This window comes from Labeo rohita, chromosome 1 (genome assembly GCF_022985175.1).
Source record: "Labeo rohita strain BAU-BD-2019 chromosome 1, IGBB_LRoh.1.0, whole genome shotgun sequence".
NCBI classification, from domain to species: Eukaryota; Metazoa; Chordata; class Actinopteri; order Cypriniformes; family Cyprinidae; genus Labeo; species Labeo rohita.
Genome location: NC_066869.1, coordinates 12,851,796 through 12,873,929, shown reverse-complemented (window position 1 = coordinate 12,873,929; position 22,134 = coordinate 12,851,796).

Sequence of the window (22,134 nt, the reverse complement as noted above, 5' to 3'; positions counted from 1 at the left end):
AGCTATATATAAGGAATTCAAAGCATGTAATATGTTATAATGACTCCTTTATCTATTAGCATACAGTATCAGCTTTGATTTTGGTATATAATCAGTGTAAACAGGCTATTGCAACATGACAAAAACACCAAGAATGCTTTACTTTTAAGTTAATATCTGTATTTTGCCTTGTAGCATGAACACACAGTACAGTACAGACCAAAAATTAAGAAAGACCAAATATGGTCAAACATCACATTGTAGCTAAATGCAAAACACTATTGCAACAAACCAAATGATGTGAAATATATGAAGAGTTCAGATGCAAAAGCCTCTAAGTGCCATCTGAAATTTTCTTTAGAATGATCATTTTTATCAAGCTTGTATATTTAAGTTCAATAATTTCACTTAAATGGCAATGAAAATGACCTATTAATTGTCATTTAAGTGAAATTACTTAGCCAGCGGCACGTAAATGATTACGTTAATCGACCACCACAAGTTTGGCAATTAACCCTTCTATGGTGTTCGGATCTGTAGGACCCGTTTTCATTTTTTATCAAGAGAAAAATGATACGATTAATTATTTTTTCAAACTCATTGGCCTTGGCTCATTTTCTGTGAAGAATATATATCTGAACACATTTTCAATGACCACACTGGTCACACACTCTCTCACACGCACGCACTCAAGCACTCAAGCACGCACACACACACACACACACACACTCACTTGGATATGTGGTTTACAGGACTCTCCATAGGCGTAATGGTTTTACTAATGTACCAACTGTATAATCTATCCTCCTACACTAACCCTACACCCCTAAACCTACCAATCACAGAAAACTTTTGGCCTTTTTTGAATTAAAAAAAAAAAAAAACACCATTTAGTAGGGCTGGGTATCAATTCAGATGTTCCGATTCGATTCGATTTCGATTGTCAAGTTCTTAATTCGATTTCGATTCTCGATTCGATACTCAATTTTCGATTCTATTTTGATTCTTGATTTCAATTCTTGATTTGACAAGAGATTTGTAGTATCAGGGCTCTACACTTACTTTTCTTGCTAGGAGCACTTGTGCTCCTAATTTTAAAAATTTAGTAGCACAATCAAAATTTTAGGAGCACATTCTAAACAATAATCCAAAAATTTGATAAAAAATTTGCCTTCCCATTATGAGGTGATATTTGACTCCTTAAAGTGATTTACAGGGGAATTTAACCTTTGTTTTTACTTTTTCATATGTTTAATGAGGCTCAGAGGTGGCAGGAGTGCAATCATATTCCTAAATTCATTGCTGAGATTAATGTTTTAAATCAATTTTTTTTAATACAGAAATGTTAAATGATTTAAATAACTGCCAGCAGGTGGCGGCAAGAGACTGATTTAATTACTGAATCGTATCATTCATTTGATTCGTTCGAACTGCTGCTTCATTTAGGAATAAAGAGTGACTGTCTTTATGAATGGGAAATTGAATCATTTCACTAGATTCGTTTTAAAAACGAGTTCATTCATAAACGAAACACCGCTGTGTTTTAGTGGAGATGCGCAGCGGCTCAGTTGTGACTTGTTTCAGACTACTTTTGATGACGAAATAGAGCAAAAACAGGCAATAGTGTTATAGTCAGACAATGTAAGTCACTTAATAATAACATCTTGTTTATTTAACTGCTGTATTAAATCAGTATCTCATTTACAAACTCCCTTAAAATTAGTAAAAGCTTAGTTCGCGATATCACAAAGCTCTATTATAATCAACGACGCTGTCTATACTGTCACTAATCAGTCTCTTATTTACACTTATTATTTACAAAATGTGTGGCCGCGCCCGCGCGCAGCAGATACACGTCACGTGTTACATGGGCAGGTTATAGGTAACGGAGGGAGGGGAATAACAGCGAGCTCATCAGTTGTTTCCTAAAAATAAACATTGTTCACGAGTCCCGCAGCTCGAGTCCGAGTCGAGTCTGAAGTCTTTCGAGGACGAGTCTCAAGTCGAGTCTGAAGTCATGCGACTTAAGTCGCACTCGAGTCCGAGTCTCAAACTGAAGTCCCCATCACTGGTAATGAGTGAAGCTGCTGATGCTGTTATGTGGAGTTGTTTAATCAGATTGCATTCAAGGCTGTGGCTAAAGTCAGATGTATTTCTTGTGTTTCTCTTTTCTTCAATGATGCTGCTTGTTAGCAAAAATGAGCAAAAATTAACTGATATAGGCTTATGTTTTATTTATTTGTTTTTGTCCTTTTTATTCGAAATATTATTATTCGCCAGAGAATTCAGTCAGCGAGTTATAGTTAAAAAAAAAAAAAAAAAAAAAACAAAAAAAACAAACTGGTGTTTCTGTTTCTTTGATGGCTAATCTGAACACCTCTGTTTGGTCATTGGCATTTAAACGCTCAACAGAATTGCATGTGATTAGTTATAATGCGCAGCACTAGCAACTGAATTGATGTGCCACACGCACTGAATCAAATGTAAAAATATTATTTGGCTATTTTTGTCTTTTGGAAGACGCATTCAAAATCCACTTGGTTAAAAAAATCTGAGGGGGCACTTTCAATGGGCATGACGCCTCTGAATAAACATGTTTATTCTTTCGATCCTTAAAAGATCAACAGATCAGCTGCCAATTTACCAAAGGCCGAATTTACACAAATGGTTTTTGCAGGTCATTTACTGGAAATCTGAATTGGACTGCAGTTAACTCTTCAAATCATGGCGATTTTATCTCCTGTTTGCAGAGGTGGAAAGTCCAGATTCAAAATGTGAAAGTCTGTAATGTAAACGTTTTTCAGCCAGGAGAACAGAGGTGGGACCAGTCGTTCCTTTCCAGTCACAAGTAACAATTTAGTATAGGGACCAATTCACACTGTTAACTAGCTACTTGTTAGCATGCATATTAGCATATTGGCTATTTATTAGTAAAGCACATATTCTGCATGATCCCATTCTACAGCCCTAATCCCACCTAATACCTAAACTTAACAAATACCTTACTAAGTATTAATAAGTAGCAAATTAGGAGTTTACTAAGCCAAAATCGTAGGTAATGGTTTGTTAATACCGAAAATTGGACCTTAAATTAAAGTGTGACCGAATATACATATGGCAGGACTTTTACATTCTGACCCCTTGACTTTTCACCTCTGCCTGTTTGATTCACAAAACTGAACTCAATTTTTCTGACTGCAGCCTTGTTTAGACACTGAACAAATCTGAACTTTGAACTTTTAATTTTTTGAAACATAAAATTCGAAAGATTTGACCCACAGAGTGCCCTTCAACCCTCACAATACTCAAAAATGTTTGTTTTAATTTCCCATTTGGTTTATGTTGTGTACAAAACAGTAGATACTCAAATACTATAGAAACATTAGCTGAGCTCCGACACATTTTTACATAATTATGTAAAATAATAATATTTAAATACATAATTATGGGCCATTATTCGAAGCATAAACCATAAGATGTGTCCACCCTGCACTGTTAAAAATCGCTGTAAAAAAACGGCCAAATTTTGACAGTAACATGCTGTTTTCCATGCATTCTGGGTATTATTTGTCATTTTCATAAAAGTAGCCTGCTGCTATGTATCGTGAATTAACAGCGTTTAAAATCGACACTCAGAGACTGTGTTTAAAATCAAACTCTACACCCTCATTCACTATTCCCTACATGAGTTTACTAATATAGTCCACCTTACAGAGATAATGAAAACTAATGAGTGACTTCAGACACTGACGAACAGCTGCTGTTAATGAGCAGAATCACTGATTGAAAGAGAAACAAGACAAACACAAGAACTATAGAACTGACTTCAGCCACAGCCTTAGATGAAATCAACTGAAAATTTAAACAACTCAACACACAGCTTTACCAACTTCACACATTTCTAACCAGACTGATTTTATTTCTGTCAGATGTCTATAGAAGATCTTATTGAGAATGAAGAGATGTTTAGATTATGATGTTTTGTTTTGTTTGACGATACCATTGTGGAGATCAGTGTTTGCTTTAATTGGGCTCCTGACTCTTGATATTTAAACATTGGTATATTTGCCGTAACTGGGTTTTTTTTTTTTTTTTTTTTTTTTTTTTTTATATGATGCATTAGTTACAGCAGTTGATGTCAGCTATGTATAGTTGGACATGAACATCATCTCCTGAACTGGTTCTGAGTCTTGCGAGACTCATTAAGAGTCTATTTTTGAGTGTGTGTTTTAGTGATGGGATTTATGGCTCTTTGAGGGGATCCGGATCTTGGCGATCCGTTCCTTTCAAAGAGCCGTTCAAAAGAACGGCTCTTTTGGCTCTTTTTAAATATTTAGTCAGTTTTAAGAAGCCAGCTTGGGGGCATCTCAGTTTATCCTGGAAATAATCACTGGGAGGAATGATGAGGTGAGATTTGTAGTCAAATAATTAAAACTCAGATATCACACACCAATATCTGAGTTTGAATTATTCTGAAATATTGATTATTACCTCATTTGTCATGTGTGGACTATATTCCATAGGGTTGCACAACATCCCTCTGCTTAGACAGTGACATCACTATTTTGGATTTACCTTTAGTACAAAGTGTGTGTATGTGTAAAGCTACATTGACTTATGTTATTCATACAATACCTACTCACAAATAAACATCAAAAACAAAGCCGGCTGCAATGAATTTCTGTGCAAAACAGCTTTTACTACAAACAGTTCCACACTGTAAAAAGCAACCTATAGAATCTACTCAATATAATGGGGTAAACTGATGTAACAATTTGCACTCAGTTTGTTTGGGTAGATTCTATCCTATATGTCTGAGTAAAGAATACCTGAATTTATCAGCTAAGACAAACTAAAAAAAAAGTAGGTAAAGTCTACACAGCAAAAAGCCCAGTGTTAAATGAACTCTCCCGGGAGTTTGAGTCCATACTCAAGAGTGTTAAAATGAACACTGAAGCAGTGTTAGAGTTAATGAGGTAATTAAGTGATTCATTGAGTGATGATTGACCATTATTAAAGACGCCTGATGTTAATAAGCAGAATCACCAAAAGGAGAAAATCTAATTTTGTAAGTCACCATTATAGTGGTGAGTGTTAGCATTAGTTTAGCTCTTTACCAGTAACTTCTTAATATTAGATGTTGTTTGGGTGTTGTAATTGAGTTATAACAGACAAACCAGAAGAAATTAGATTTTGTGGTTTTGATTATGCTTTGACAAAGTCATGAAGTAGTGATCAGAATAAGTGAGTTGTATTTTGTTTATGTTGGTTTAATCAGACAGGTGTTTCTGAAATTTATTTGACCGGAAAAAATATAAACATTTTTTTAGATTTAGACACACAGACATCAACAATCAGCATGAGAATCACAACAATGGTGACCAACAACAACTTATGTTGTAGCCAATCAAAACTCATCCATATTTCCCATCATGCATTGTGGCATGAATAAATTATGAGCTGATGATTTCCGTGATGTTTAGAGTTGATCTGTTTCTGGATATGCTGTTTGTCACCATTTTTGAGATTCATATGCTGATTCATGATGTCTGTGTGTGCCTAAAAGAACAGCTTTTGAAAGGTTTTTTTGATCGGAGGAGCTTGTAAAAAGTCCATCCAAAATTTACAAAAAATTCAGGCTTTATCATTTTTTTGCTGCTGTGAAACCACACGGCAGTTGTAATAAACAAAGGATATAAAACTCTAAATGATTTCAGTGGCTCAAATTAAGTTTATTTTAAAACAGAATTATCACCACTGCATGACTTTTGCCCTTTGGCTTGTCTGGCTAGTTTAGCTAAACAGTTGAACAAAAGCTAATATTAAAAAGCTATGGGTCAAGAGCCCAACTAATGCTAACACTGACCACTATAATGGTGACGTAAACATTTTGGCGTCTTCAATAATTTTCAATCATCACTCAATGAATCACTTAATTACCTCATTAACTTTGACACTGCTTCAGTGTTCATTTTAACACTCAAATAAACTCCCACGAGAGTTCATTTAACACTGGGCTTTTTGCTGTGTAGACTTTATCTACTTTTTTTTTGTTTGTCATAGCTGTTAAATTCAGGTATTCTTTACTCAAATATATAGACAAACGGAGTGCAAATTTTTACTTCAATTTACCTCATTTTATTGAGTAGATTCGTAAATTTAGGTTTTCTTTACTCAAATATATAGGATAGAATCTACCCAAACAAACTGAGTGCAAATTGTTACATCAGTTTACCCCATTATATTGAGTAGATTCTATAGGTTGTTTTTTACAGTGTATGAAAATGTTTACTTTCTCTTTAATTATTTTGCTTGCAAAATATTTTATCCACAAATGCAAGGTTATGAAAGTTATCCCCCACTTTTCTTTTGAGAAGACATTAAAATCTATTTTAAATCTTTATCTACCTCATAACAAAACGGCAACTAAAACTTCGGATGTATGCTCACTCTTTGGTGTTTTTTGTAAAACTTTTATTTGGTAGAAAAGTGTTTATTGTTATGTGATCTGCTTATTTATTTTATTTGTTGTAATAATTTATGTATTTATTTATATTCTTTTTTTTTTTTTTTTTTTTCTTTTTTCTTTTAATTCTTTTGAATTGTAACTGCTATGTATTGTTTGGCCATCTCTGAACCCCTGGCTCTTTTCCTTGGCATGCATTTTGTCACATTTGCATATGTTTAATATGCTTAGAAAAAAAAGAAACTTAAAAAAATAAAATACAATAAAATAAAATAAAATAAAATAAATAATAAAAAACAAATACTATGAGAAAAAGCCTACAATTATTTTGTGTTTGCTGCCAGGACCCACGTTTACTGACCAGCCAATAAAAATGCGACATGAAATCACTGCTTTAAAACTACATACACAGAAAAACTACATCTGCCAAAGTGTGATCCAATATGCTTTTTTTGTTTACTGATGACAGTGCTGATGACATTTTATTCTTCTATAGTAACGTGCATCGTAGCCTACGAGTCAATAGGTGTCATAATCGTACAGTTTACGTTCATGTCGTACCCAAGTTTATTAGATCCATGTCGCACAACGTGATCAGCAATGATCTTATAGGACTGCTAAAATCGTGCAGTGTGTGGAAGGCTTTAAATTAATGAGATAATTAGTAGATTAATTGGGGGATGATTGAGCATTAGTGATGAACACCTGCTGCTAAGCAGAACCACTGAAAGAAAGAGAAACAAGAACATAAAAAAGAGATAAGCAGAAATAAAAGAACTACAACTGACTTCAGCCACAGCCTTAGGTGAAATCAACGCACGATCAAAGATGACATTAAATCTCTCAAGATCTCAGCAGAGGATGATTAAACAAAATCACCAGCTTCACGCATTACTAACCTGATTGACTTTAGATGTTGTTTAGTTTTGATCTTGACCCTTGACTTTAAAACATTAGAATTTCTTTTCCATAACTTTGTGTTTGTTTAGACATGTTTGTTATGTTCCAATGTGTTTCAGCAGCTTGAATAAATGATTGTTTTAATACTTAATTTTGTTATTGATCTTGAATTCTGTTTTAATACAAAGCTTGATCCAACAGTTTTAAGATTAATCTGAAAGACTTTCAAAAGTAAATTGGCACTAAAAATCTCAAGCTGCATTATCATACAGACATCAAGAATCAGTGTATGCATCTCAACAATGGTGACAATCAACATATTCAGATAAACAGATCAACTGTGAACATCACAATACACACTACTAGAAGTCACATTCAGCTGCATAATTTAAGCTTGCATGCTGGAAGCTGTGGATGAGTTTTGATTGGTGCTCCCAGAGTGCACTGCAACATGGAGGTTTATGATGATTGTCACCATTATTGAGATTCAAATGCTGATTCTAAAAGTCTGTTTGATAAAGAAATTTAAGACATTTACTGAAGAAAAACTTTCAAAATTCTTTCAGATTAATCTTAAACCTGTTATGCAATACCATATAGAGTGGTTAAGTCTTTATTTATTGATTTTTTTTTGCACCATAACAAACATGCACTGTAAAAATGATTTGTCGATACAACTTAACTTAGTGAAGTCATTTTGTTGCATTGACTTAGTTAAGTTTAGCAAACACTAAGTGTTAAGTTCACTTAACTTATATGTTGTTGAAATAACTTGCAGTAAAATGAGCCAACGTACTGTATCAATTAAAGAGCATGCTGTAGCCAATCAGAACTCATCCATGGCTCCCATCATGCATTGCAGCATGAATAAATTATGAGCTGAATTGTCTTTGTAATTTTTTTTATTCTTACTATTTTCTTTTGTTTTTGCTGTTTTTATGTGACTTTTTAGTAGCTTGTTTTGTGATGTTCAGAGTTGATCTGTTTATCTAAATATGCTGTTTGCCACCGTTGTTGAGATTCATACACTGGTTCTTGATGTCTGTGTGCACCTAAACAAAGAGATGTCTCCAGAAAGTTTTTTTTTTTTTTTTGGTCACAACAGCTTGCAAGAAATTCTGCTAAAATGTATAAAAAAAGACAGGATCTTTTGTTGTGGAATCACAAGGCTTATATTAACTACTCAAGATAATCTTCATTTGACTTCAATCACTGAATTTGTTAAGAGTCTAATCTCTGAGTTACATTTGTAAGAAAGAAATGTAATTCAGAGATTAAACTCTAAATGAGCTCAACAATTCTGGTCAAAAAAAAATGTCATGTGAAAACATAATCATCACCACCTGATGACTTGTGCTCTTGGCTTGTGTGGCTGTTTTAACACAATCATGGAAGCTAAAAAAAATAAATAAATAAATCTAAAGTTAAAAATGTAAGTGTCAAGAGCCCAACTAAAGCAAATACTGACCACTATAATGGTTGCTTAAAAATTGTGATTTTCTCCTTTGGTGATTCTGCTTGTTAACGTCAGGTGTCTTCAATAATGGTCAATTATCACTTAATTAATTATTCATTATCTGTGTCTATCTCAACTTCGTTAAAAAAGTATTTCATCATGATGTAGAGCAGGGTTCCTCAAATCTTACCCTGGAGGTCCAATGCGCTGCAGAGTTTAGCTCCAACCCTGATCAAACTCCCCTACCTGTGATTTTCTAATGATCCTGAACAGAGGTGTATAGTTCAGGGGTCAGAAAGTAGAAGTCCTGCCATATATTTGTTCCACCCATGAACTGATGAAATGATTTCACCAGAGGTGGAACCAAGTCCTTCAGTTCAAGTCACAAGCAAGTCTCAAGTCAAATACCAAGTCCTCAAAGAGTTAAAGGTAATGAGATAATTAAGTGACTAATTAAATGATGATTGTGCATTAGTGATGAACACCTGCTGTTATTGAGAATTACGGAGGATCAGATGTTGATGTTTTATTGGTTAAGATGATGCTACCATCATGGAGATCAGTGTTTGCTTTAGTTGGGCTCCTGACCCTTTTTTTATAATTAAAAGTTTTTCGCTTTTAAACAATTGCAATGTTGTTTCATGGCAAGTGTTTACACATTGCTGAATCAAAAGCTTATGATAACAAATTTGATAACATGTTTTTTTCATGTAATAGTTATTTTTAGGTTTTTAGACCAACATTGAACTTCCACAGAACCGAAGAAAAGTGATATTTAACAAATGCCACTATAATGCTGAAATATTGGGGAGAGAACTTTCAGCAGCTCAAGCTTTTGGACATGAACACTTATCATATGATCCTCAACAGTGGTGACAATAATTCTTCGTACTGCAGTGCATGATGGCCATTTTTACAATGGTGTTACCCAGCATGCATTGCAGCATTACAGATTTTGTTGATTGTCACCATTGTTGAGATTCATATGCTGGTTCTTGATGTCTGCGTGAGTGTAAACATAAAGAGCTAAAATACCTTGTGCCTTTCATACAGCAGAATTTGTATAAAATTTTAACTACTTGAATAGTGAGCTTCACAGGACTGATTGTTCAAAATCTACACAACCTTACATTATCATCTTAATGTAACTTAAAAGCAAAACATGACGACTAATCTGCTTCTGATTCAGCAATGTGTAAACACTTGCTGTGAAACAATAGTGTAATTGCTTAAAAGCAAATTACTTCGCATTATCAAAAAGGGTCAGGAGCCCAACTAAAGCAAACACTGATCTCCATGATGGTAGCATCATTTAACCAATAAAACATCAACATCTGATCCTCTGTAATTCTCAATAACAGCAGGTGTTCATCACTAATGCACAATCATCATTTAATTAGTCACTTAATTATCTCATTACCTTTAACTCTTCGAGGACTTGGTATTTGACTTGAGACTTGCTTGTGACTTAAACTGAAGGACTTGGTTCCACCTCTGGTGAAATCATTTCATCAGTTCATGGGTGGAACAAATATATGGCAGGACTTCTACTTTCTGACCCCTGGACTATACACCTCTGATCCTGAAGACACTGATTAGCATGTTCAGGTGTGTTTGATTGGGGTTAGAGCTAAACTCTGCAGGAAAGTGGATCTTGTGGTCCAGATTTGGGGATCCCTGATGTAGAGTATCTGGCACATGTGCATTACACAGAAAGTTGATAGAACCTATGTTTTGTTCTTATATGAACGTTATTTTAAGTTTTCAATTTCTATTTAAGCTGGGGTTGTTCCAACTTGTCCTATTGTGTAGTGAGACACTGCAAGTTGATAGGACATGATTTAACTTGTCCACCTGACTTAAACTCAGAATCATTTTTTTTTTTTTATAGTGTGTCTAAACAAACACACAGTTACAACAACCAAATCAACTCTAACATTTTAGAGTCAAGGGTCAAGAACCCAACTAAAGCAAACACTGACCTTGATAATGGTAACATCAAACAAAATAACGTCAACATCTAAAGTCAATCTGGTTAGTAATGCGTGAGGTTGGTGATGTTTTTTTTGGAGTTGTCGAGATGAAGTCAGTTCTTGTATTTCTGCTCATCTCGTCTCTTTTTTCTGTTCTTGTTTCTTTTTCTTTCAGTGAAAGGCTGAAGACATTGAAACACCCTGGACAGTTTGATTATGTGAATCTCCTGTTTGATACAAAAAACTCAATTTTACTGACAATAGGTCTGTTTCCATATTAATCACTCAACAAATCAAAACTGTGTCTTTGATTCTCAGTCTGATAAATGAATTCAAAATATTTGATTTATATTTCATTTCTAAAATACATAAAAATAGAAATCATAAATATTACTTGATATACTGCTAGATTGTAGATGAATCAATGTGGAAATCATGGTAAACACTTTTATTAGAGTTACACACACACACACATTCATGGCATTTCATCTGTAATGAGCATCATTGCACTGATGATGTCAGCAGTCACAGTTTTAAAGCTGATTTCCTTTTCTTAAGAATCCACAAGACATCACACTTTCATCAGCAATGATACATCTAGTCAAGAGGATGATATCCAAACACTACGCCCTCCCTGAGGTTACCAGGTGTGTAAAACTGTCAGGACTGAAAATATTCAACCTGAGTGAACCAATTGAACTTCATTTATATCGTGCTACTTTTACACTGTCAGTGTTTGGGACCACATGAAATTAAATGTATGAGTCTCAAAAATAATCTAAATCTAGCAATCTACTGTGAAGTAGGTGTAGCCAAACAAACACGCTAACTCTGAGTGACCAATAGAAACAGGTTCTTCATTCTATTGCATAATTATCGCCCACTGAAATGCAGCAACCTGATGGCATGGCATATTTTACAAGGTGGATAATTCAGCCAAGTCATACAAATTAGTACATTTTGTGAAAAATCATACATATTTTACGAGGTGGCAAATTTGTAGGAATTTGTACGAATTACTAAAGACAGAACTACTTTGGATGCTCCACAACCCAACAACAGTATAGACTAGAGGTCTTCTAGGGTCCTAAAATCTGTACCAAACCCAAACTGACCCAAATCACTTCTTACCCAAAATGATGTGCATAAATATTTTTTTAAAAAAAAGGAAAAACCCAACCCAAGACAGCCCCAATGAAATTAGACCCGAGTCTGACCTGACTGGACCCGAATGTAAACAGCACTGATGTGTGCACAGCTTCTGCTTCATTACTTTAATTTATTTACTTATTTATTATTGCTGTACAAACGTGATAGTTTGGAGAAAATAAATTGACAGCCTAATAATTCATGGATTCACCAGTGTCTGCAACCTCATCTCTGGCTAAAGCTTTCTGCACACAAAAAAAGAAAAGCCCTGCATGAACACGCAGTGTAATGAAGCTTGTGGATTTTCCTGATGGATCTCGTATCCATAAGATGGATTTATGTGTGCAAGGAATGTCTAGTTCAGTCATGTTGAGTTCTTTTCAGCTAAGTCTGATTGTTTGAGATCAGCTATTCATTTTAATGCAATATTTTCTTCTGCGGAGTTGGTAATGCGGAGTTGTTTAATCATCCTCTGCTGAGATCTTGAGAGATTTAATGTCTTATTTTATCTTTAGTTGATTTCATCAAGGCTGTGACTGAAGTCAGTTGTAGCTTATGCATTTCTGCTCGTCTCGTCTCGTCTCGTTTCTTTTTTTTTTTTTTTTTTCAGTGATTCAGTTTGTTAACAGCAGGTGTTCTTCAGTAATGCTCAATTATCATCTAATTAATTAACTAATTATCTCATTAACTTTAACACTACTTAAGTGTTACTTTATATACAGAATTATAGTGTTCATTTAACACTGGGGGTTTTACTGTGTATTATTATTATTACACTCTAAAAAAACGCTGGGTTAAAATAACCCAAATTGGGTTATTTTGGTAACCCAACGCTGGGTCAAATATGGACAAACCCAGCGTTGGGTTATTTTAACCCAACTTGTTGGGTTAAATCTTTGACCCAACACTTTGGGTTGTTTTATTTACCTAGACTATTGACAAAAAAAATACTACGTTGCTGGTTAAAAACCAACCTGAAATATTTAATAAAGAAAATAAACAATAATCAAAGAGAAGGAGGGTCGAGTTTGGCATCTATTGTTTTCAAAATCATCTCCATCATATGTTGAAACGCCTTCGCCATGGCTGGACTTAACTCAAGATCGTCGCTAGCTTCAAAAAAGATTGTGGCCAAAAAGATTCCAAAGACATAATACTATGATCGCATAGCCAAAGCCGTGGGGTTGCGTTCTACATGAATGAAAAATTTAAGTAATTGGCTGATTGGAGTGGTAGCTTGTGAAAACCGCTGTTACTCCCTGTCCGCCATCTTGCGCCTCTGCCAAGAACCTCTTCTTTTAAGTAATGTTTTTAAAATTAAGGTTGTCAGTGGGATCTGTTATGTAGGATGTACAGTATAGAATCCAAACATCTGCTTTTGCTCGTGTCAGATGTGTTTAAAAACATTTTAGGGATGTAGGCTGTATGATACTGTGTATTTAAAGGTGCACTACTAAGCCATGTTTATTTCCTTTGCTGACCAAACAAACAAGATATAAATGTAGTGTACATTTATATGTTTATTTGATTTATAAACAAACTGTTGATTTCTGTAGAAATAAAACAGTTTTACAGTGGAAGTTACTTAATGCTCTTGTTATATGTAAATGAGCGATTTTTACCACTGCACTGCAGTACTTTATCTCCAATATTTAAAAAAAAATAGTAGTTGATTGTTTGTCATTATTTTATGTCACAGGTAAAACATGTTCTTACATTTGTTATGGTTTATATTCTCTTTCAAATATGATACAAGTGATTTAATAAAGTCTGTTTTTTAAAAACCACACTCTAAAAAAACGCTGGGTTAAAATAACCAAAATTGGGTTATTTTGGTAACCCAACGCTGGGTCAAATATGGACAAACCCAGCGTTGGGTTATTTTAACCCAACTTGTTGGGTTAAATCTTTGTCAAATGTCAAAATGTTTACATCACCATTATAGTGGTCAGTGTTAGCATTAGTTGGGCTCTTGACCCGTAGCTTTTTAATATTAGCTTTTGTTCAATTGTTTAGTTAAACTAACCAGACAAGCCAAAGAGCAAAAGTCATGCAATGGTGATAATTCTGTTTTAAAATAAACTTAATTTGAGCCATTGAAATCATTTAGAGTTTTATATCCTTTATTTATTACAACTGCCTTGTGGTTTCACAGCAGAAAAAAAATGATAAAGCCTGAATTTTTGTTTACATTTTAAATTGACTTTTTACAAGCTCCTCCGATCAAAAAAAAATTTCAAAAGCTGTTCTTTTAGGCACACACAGACATCATGAATCAGCATACGAATCTCAAAAATGGTGACAAACAGCATATTCAGAAACAGATCAACTCTAAACATCACGGAAATCATCAGCTCATAATTTATTCATGCCACAATGCATGATGGGAAATATGGATGAGTTTTGATTGGCTACAACATACGTTTTTGTTGGTCACCATTGTTGTGATTCTCATGCTGATTGTTGATGTCTGTGTGTCTAAATCTAAAAAATGTTTATATTTTTTCCGGTCAAATAAATTTCAGAAACACCTGTCTGATTAAACCAACATAAACAAAATACAACTCACTTATCCTGATCGTTACTTCATGACTTTGTCAAAGCATAATCAAAACCACAAAATCTCATTTCTTCTGGTTTGTCTGACTGTTGTAACTCAATTACAACACCCAAACAAAATGTAATATTAAGAAGTTACTGGTAAAGAGCTAAACTAATGCTAACACTCACCACTATAATGGCGACTTACAAAATGAGATTTTCTCCTTTTGGTGATTCTGCTTATTAACATCAGGCGTTTTTAATAATGGTCAATCATCACTCAATGAATCACTTAATTACCTCATTAACTCTAACACTGCTTCAGTGTTCATTTTAACACTCTTGAGTATGGACTCAAACTCCCGGGAGAGTTCATTTAACACTGGGCTTTTTGCTGTGTAGACTTAACCTACTTTTTTTTTTAGTTTGTCTTAGCTGATAAATTCAGGTATTCTTTACTCAGACATATAGGATAGAATCTACCCAAACAAACTGAGTGCAAATTGTTACATCAGTTTACCCCATTAAATTGAGTAGATTCTATAGGTTGCTTTTTACAGTGTAGTAAAGAAATTGCTAAAGAAAGACATGGAGATACTGTCTAAATCGGTGACACTGACTGCAGACAACAATTTCCAGATTCTTACAGATATAAAGGTGTAGCAGTTCAGTGCATTGATGTCTCATTCTCATTATTTTATTATCAGATATATTCAGACTTTAGACTTTATATTCAGATTATCTGTTCTACAGATCCCTGATGATCAGAACTTATTTTCTGATGATCCTCTGGAGAAGCAGTATGTGTATCTACAAGCTCAGTTTCCATCTGTCACTCTGGAGAAAAAGGTCATGCTCTCATTCCAGTCTGGATATATATTTGGGTTCATGGGTCAGAAACGTGACAGTTGTTTTCTATCAGAATGCATTTTTAGTAACCTAGAATAGACACTTGATTAAAATAAGATACACACAGTAAATCTTCTACAATGAATATCTTTTGAAGTAAATTAATCAAGATTATTTTTTGTATTGTTTCAAGTCAAAAATGTGCAGGTGATGTAACTGTCGAGAGATTGATTTCTGAAAGGGTTTTCCTTTTTATCACCTTGATCATTGTGTTTGTTTTGACTTCACTTTCTGTTGATTTTAGTCTGCAGTATATTTTTGGAGAGCACACCTTGAATACTTGCCTACAAGAGAGGAAAGCCAAACTCCAGAACACAAGGAGCGATACATCGGCATTTCTGTGCTTCAAAATAGCCTGACTCAACATGGATGTGCTACATATTTAATGTTTAGAGTTATATAATTGTGATCAAGAAAAAAAAAAACTTGAAAAAGTTTCATTTCAGACGACTGACTAATTAATAATGGTGTGATTAAACAGTGCCTTGCAAGGATGATCTGATTACTCTGACGTTTTATTCTGAACCACTAATCCAACATTGTAATTCATTTCGTGTGGTGTTTTGAATTCGTATAGTCATTTCAGTAGAGCCGTAAGAGACTTTAAAGGATAATTTCTGGATATCTGAATAGGTATAATCTGAATGAAATTTGAGTGTATATAACGGCTAAACATTATTCGAAATAAAGAAAAAAACATTTAAAATGAAATCAAACAAATGGGTACAGATGATTATTCCTGGCAATAAGCTTTTATATGAGATTTCAGTAAGTTGTACTGTAGGTCTTATATCTTATAAAATACTTTTTGATGTTAATTCATGTTCATTTCGTAAAGAGAAAGATATAATGGGTTCACTAAAAGCAATTTCCTTCTGCCACATTTAACAGTAGTTGTTTATATTAAAATATGTATGAACTTAATACATGACCTAGATCATTTATTTTGCAAAATCTTGTCATTTTAATAAATATTACATGAAAAATGTTGCTGCTCCAATTAAGCTCAGTGTGCTCTCTTTAAGCTCTTCCACATCGAACGTCTATGTAAATTCTCCATAAACAGACTTTTAATATTAACTGATGGTTGTCACCTTAAGTAAATCTTTACAAAATGACTAATAACTTATTTTCACTGCTTTAAGATGACAAAATCTAGACGCAACTATAACTTATGCTCAAAGATGAAAGAGGCACGTCGTCCATACAAAGGAGTCATTAGAAACCTGTCATACCTGTCCAGGAAAAAAAGTGACTAAAGGCTGGAATGCACTACACGACTTTTAAAATTTAAACAGATTTTTAAAACACCAGGCATCATACACTTACCGACTCTGTAAATAGTCACAAAGGAAATCTGGCCATCATACACTAAATGACTGAGGATCACACTCTAGCAGACTTTAATTTTATTCCAATCATAATAAACTCACACAGAAATGTGTGTTCTAAAATCAGCTGAAAATATCAAACACGTTTGATCTCCTCCGATTGAAGCTAAAAAATCTTTGACCATCATACACTACGCAATTTTCTATAGAAATGGGCGACTCAAATCTGCAGACTGGCTCTGACCTCTGGCAGCTAGCATCAACTTTTCCAGACTGTAAATCGGTGAAAAATCAGGGCAAAAATCATGTAGTGTATTCCAGCCTTAAGAGACTATTGATAAGTTGACATCCATTTAATAAGGAGGCTAGTTTCTGTGTTCATCCCCATGAATGAAATGGTTTGGTTTGTTATTTGATTCTTGAAGATGTTACTTAGCTGAATGTAGACTAGTCTAGATGTTACAATGTGCTTAAATGACACTTCACAATGAATATATAACTAATCAAATTGAATGCCTTGTTGCATGATTTTATTTATTTATTTATTTATTTATTTTTTGGGGGGGGGTAATATTTCGCATTTAATTCTGTACATCCTAATTGAAATGCTTTTCTCATTTAAAATAAAATTAAATATTGTGTATGAGAGATTCATATTTTATTTTAACATAACTTCTTGTACTGAAATCAATATCTTGTGCACATAAAATGTCTTAGTGTTAATTTTGGTGAGCTTAATAGGTACGTTTACCCTGTTTCATGCCTTCCACCCTCTGGTTGATAGTTCATGCTTTCATTTATTATTATTTTTTTTTACAAGTAAAGTATTATTGCTGTGAAATCTTTCATGATATTTTGGAAAAGTAAGAATAACTTTTATATCGTTATTAATAATTCAGTAATAATGAATGTACTGGACTGAATCACTTTGGGTTTTCTTGATTATCCATAACATTTTACAATCATTCCAAAATATGCTGTAAAAATGAAACAAATATATTTTATTTAAACAACTGTATTTATGAACTGATGTTCCACTTTTTTCATAATAATCTTATTTTCAGATAATCAATTCAATACACTTTTATTTATATAGTGCTTTCGCAATACAAATCGTTGCAAAGCAGCCTCACAGAAAATTTAAGTTTCTACATTATGTTTAGGAGTAGCTTATCAGTGTCAGAAATTTATAGTTAAAACCATGCAGTTAATTAATGATATATTCAACAGTGAACACTATTAATTGCAGTGATATGTTTTTACTTGTAGTCAAAGCAAAATCGTAGATCATCAGACTTTTGACTTGACATCAAAGCTCAGAAAATACTGGTAACAGACACGAAGATGTACCTTTAATTTAAACAAGGTAATTGCTCACTAAAAAACAAAAAACAAAAAAACAAACAGATCATAATCAAGTCACCTTTATTTATATATCGCTTTTAACAATACAGATTGTGTTAAAGCAGCTTTACAGTATTAAATAGGAAAAATAGTGTATAATAATGCAAAAGGACAACAGTGTTGTCATCCTCCAGCTCAGTTCAAATACAGTAGTATCTGCTAAATCAAGTCAACAGTATTGCCAGAAATGAAGTGTCCTCAACTAAGCAAGCCAGAAGTCAACAAAGTTAGATTGTGCAGAGGACTCGCACGGTTCCTGTGGTCTTGTGCCGATGGCCATTGAGGTAACAATGTCTTCGCTGGGATCTGTCTCTGGGGTTCATCTAGTGGACGTGGTCTCTGCTGACATTCAGGGCTGTAGAGGTTGTTTCTGGTGCTGATCCACCATCTGGACTGGATACGGACTGGAACCGGGTGACTGCAGTGATCTGATCTGGATACGGACTGGACCAGGATGGCTACAGTGATCTTGGAATAAGAGTGAAACAGACTATTAACACAGATGCCATTTTTCTTACGATGTAACAAGTGCATCGGGTGTTGTTCTGAAACATCTTTGACATGGTTTTTCCTGGCTATGTACACTGTTAAATAATTGTTTCTGATAGATCAGGGTTCCTCAAATCTTACCCTGGAGGTCCAATGCGCTGCAGAGTTTAGCTCCAACCCTGATCAAACTCCCCTACCTGTGATTTTCTAATGATCCTGAACAGAGGTGTATAGTCCAGGGGTCAGAAAGTAAAAGTCCTGCCATATATTTGTTCCACCCATGAACTGATGAAATGATTTCACCAGAGGTGGAACCAAGTCCTTCAGTTCAAGTCACAAGCAAGTCTCAAGTCAAATACCAAGTCCTCAAAGAGTTAAAGGTAATGAGATAATTAAGTGACTAATTAAATGATGATTGTGCATTAGTGATGAACACCTGCTGTTATTGAGAATTACAGAGGATCAGATGTTGATGTTTTATTGGTTAAGATAATGCTACCATCATGGAGATCAGTGTTTGCCTTAGTTGGGCTCCTGACCCTTTTTTTATATATATATATATAATTCAAAGTTTTTCGCTTTTGAACAATTGCAATGTTGTTTCATGGCAAATGTTTATACATTGCTGAATCAAAAGCTTGTGATAACAAATTAGGTAACATGTTTTTTGCATGTAATAGTTTTTGGTTTTTAGACCAACATTGAACTTTCACAGAACCGAAGAAAAGTGATATTTAACAAATGCCACTATAATGCTGAAATATTGGGGAGAAAACTTGCAGCAGCTCAAGCTTTTAGACATGAACACTTATCATATGATCCTCAACAGTGGTGACAATAATTCTTCGTACTGCAGTGCATGATGGCCATTTTTACAATGGTGTTACCCAGCATGCATTGCAGCATTACAGATTTTGTTGATTGTCACCATTGTTGAGATTCATATGCTGGTTCTTGATGTCTGCGTGTGTCTAAATATAACAAGAGCTAAAATACCTTGTGCCTTACATACAGCAGAATTTATATTAAATTTTAACTACTTGAATACTGAGCTTCACAGGACTGATTGTTCAAAATCTACACAACCTTACATTACGATCAGTCATATGACTTAAAAGCAAAACATGACGACTAATCTACTACCAAAAGCTTCTGATTCAACAATGTGCAAACACTTGCTGTGAAACAATAGTGCAATTGCTTAAAGGGTCAGGAGCCCAACTAAAGCAAGCAATGATCTCCATGATGGTAGCATCATTTAACCAATAAAACATTAACATCTGATCCTCTGTAATTCTCAATAACAGCAGGTGTTCATCACTAATGCACAATCATCATTTAATTAGTCACTTAATTATCTCATTACCTTTAACTCTTCGAGGACTTGGTATTTGACTTGAGACTTGCTTGTGACTTAAACTGAAGGACTTGGTTCCACCTCTGGTGAAATCATTTCATCAGTTCATGGGTGGAACAAATATATGGCAGGACTTCTACTTTCTGACCCCTGGACTATACACCTCTGATCCTGAAGACACTGATTAGCATGTTCAGGTGTGTTTGATTGGGGTTAGAGCTAAACTCTGCAGGAAAGTGGATCTCGTGGTCCAGATTTGGGGATCCCTGCAATAGATCAACAGAGCAGCTGCCAATTTACCAAAGGTTGAATTTACACAACCTTTTCTGCACGTCATTTACGGGAAATCGGAATCGGGCTGCCATGAACTCTTCTCGTCATTTTGAGCTCTATATGAATCTCCTGTTTGATACACAAAACTGAACTCAATTTTACTGACAGCAGCTTTGTTTCTAAATTAGACACTGAAAAAGTGTGAACTTGATTGTTTGATTCTGAGTCTTTATGTTAAATGAATTTAAAAATTGATAAATCAGCAGTCAATGGGAATAAATCACAGTTCCCATTTCTAAAATGCATACAAATAGAAACAGATATTTGCTATATTTATATTACTTGCTATTGTTAAATGCTGCATTGGTGAACTGAAGCATCAAATTTTGTTTGTTGCATCAAAAGCATCAAAAGTTTGTTCATGATTCCAAATAGTACACTCAAAAAAATGATTATTTAAACCTACTTAATTCAATTATGGACAGTGATTTCCAGAGGTGGAGATTCCAGGGGTCAGAAAGTAAAAGTCCTGCCACATATTTGTTCCACCCATGAACTGATGAAATGATTTCACCAGAGGTGGAACCAAGTCCTTCTGTTCAAGTCACAAGCGGGTCTCAAGTCAAATCCCAAGTCCTCAAAGAGTTAAAGGTAATTGATAATTAAGTGACTAATTAAATGATGATTGTGCATTAGTGATGAACACCTGCTGTTACTGAGAATTACAGAGGATCAGATGTTGGTGTTTTACTGGTTAAAATGATGCTACCATCATGGAGATCAGTGTTTGCTTTAGTTGGGCTCTTGACCCTTTTAGTAATTCAAAGTAAATTGCTTCTAAGCAATTGCAATATTGTATCACAACAAGTGTTTGCACATTATTATTATGGTAGCAGAGATAACATGTTAGATAACATGTTTTGCTTTTAAATCATATGAGTGAACATCATGTAATGGCTATTCTTTGGTTTGTAGATTGATACAAATTATCAAACAACTGGATAAAAAGCTGAATTAGGAAATGCCACTGTAAAGCTTAAATATTGGGGGAAAATTTGCAGCAGCTCAGGCTTTTAGACCTGAACACTTATCATACAATCCTCAACAGTGGTGACAATAATTCTTCATGCTGTAGTGCATGATGGGAGTTTTTACTATGGTGTTACCCAGCATGCATTGCAGCATGAAGAATTTAGTTGATTGTCACCATTGTTGAGATTCCTATGCTGGTTCTTGATGTCTGCGTGTGTCTGAACAGCACAAAAGCTAAAATATTTACATGCCCCACGTATAAAAGAATTCTCACGACTGCACTATAATTCCATGCCAAGCTTCACAGGATTGGTTTTTCAAAACCTTAACCTGAACACAAATAAAGCTACTTTCCATATAATCAGGTCACTGCCTGATAACTATCAGATCACATACAGTCTTGGTCTCACTATTTTACAACACTACAGAAGTTGTGGCATAGAAAGATCTAACATAATTAGTCTGTGCTACCATAACAACAATGTGCAAACACTTGTTGTGATACAATATTGCAATTGCTTAGAAGCAATTTACTTTGACTTACTAAAAGGGTCAAGAGCCCAACTAAAGCAAACACTGATCTCCATGATGGTAGCATCATTTTAACCAGTAAAACACCAACATCTGATCCTCTGTAATTCTCAGTAACAGCAGGTGTTCATCACTAATGCACAATCATCATTTAATTAGTCACTTAATTATCAATTACCTTTAACTCTTTGAGGACTTGGGATTTGACTTGAGACTCGCTTGTGACTTGAACAGAAGGACTTGGTTCCACCTCTGGTGAAATCATTTCATCAGTTCATGGGTGGAACAAATATGTGGCAGGACTTTTACTTTCTGACCCCTGGAATCTCCACCTCTGGTGATTT